Genomic DNA, 741 nt, shown 5'->3' on the forward strand with positions numbered 1-741 from the left:
AGAGAGAGAGAGAGAGAGTTCACAGCGAGGTCGCTCCGTGCAACTGGAAACAGACAGGAGGGGAGAGCGCAGGCCTCCCGTTCCCGTTCCTCCTAATATTAAAAATAATAATAGAGCAGCGATAATGTGGACGCTAACAGTAAGTGAGAGTGCGCTGAGTGGCCTGCAGACTCAACAGGGCGCACATGTAGATTTTTATAAAGATCAGGAACTCGGGAGTTCAGCAGAGGATATTTTGGGGAGGGCCCGAGGAGCCCCGAGTGGGAAAAAAAGTGCGGTGATCAATCTTTCTCTCCCTGCAAAGAGCCTGACAGCAGCCCCTCTCTCCCTCTCCCTAAATAACAAGAAACGCTCCAGTCTTACTCCCTATATCTCTCTCCTTTCAGCTCCATTATTCGCCATGTTTTTAGTATATTTTTTTTTTACACTGCTTTTACGCGCAGCAAATACGCGCATGTCACGCAGAAATGTTTCCTCTGCTGGGAGAAAATACATAAATAACCGACTCAGATACCAGAGACAAATGGATATAAGCTATTTAGCTCGCACCCCCTTCTCCCTGTTTTTCCCATGCCATTTGGCTTGGCCCCCTGGCTCTGAAAGAGAGGCAGAAAAAGCAGAAATGTGTGTGGGAGTGAGGGCCATTGAGCGCAGTAGAAAGCGGCAGGCAGTGAGTAGGCCGAGGCTGCACAGGCTCACACAGCCCAAACACAGCATACACACACACACAGCACACACACA

This window comes from Morone saxatilis, unplaced genomic scaffold, assembly GCF_004916995.1.
Source record: "Morone saxatilis isolate NCDOM2014 unplaced genomic scaffold, NCSU_SB_2.0 Contig14, whole genome shotgun sequence".
NCBI lineage: Eukaryota > Metazoa > Chordata > Actinopteri > Moronidae > Morone > Morone saxatilis.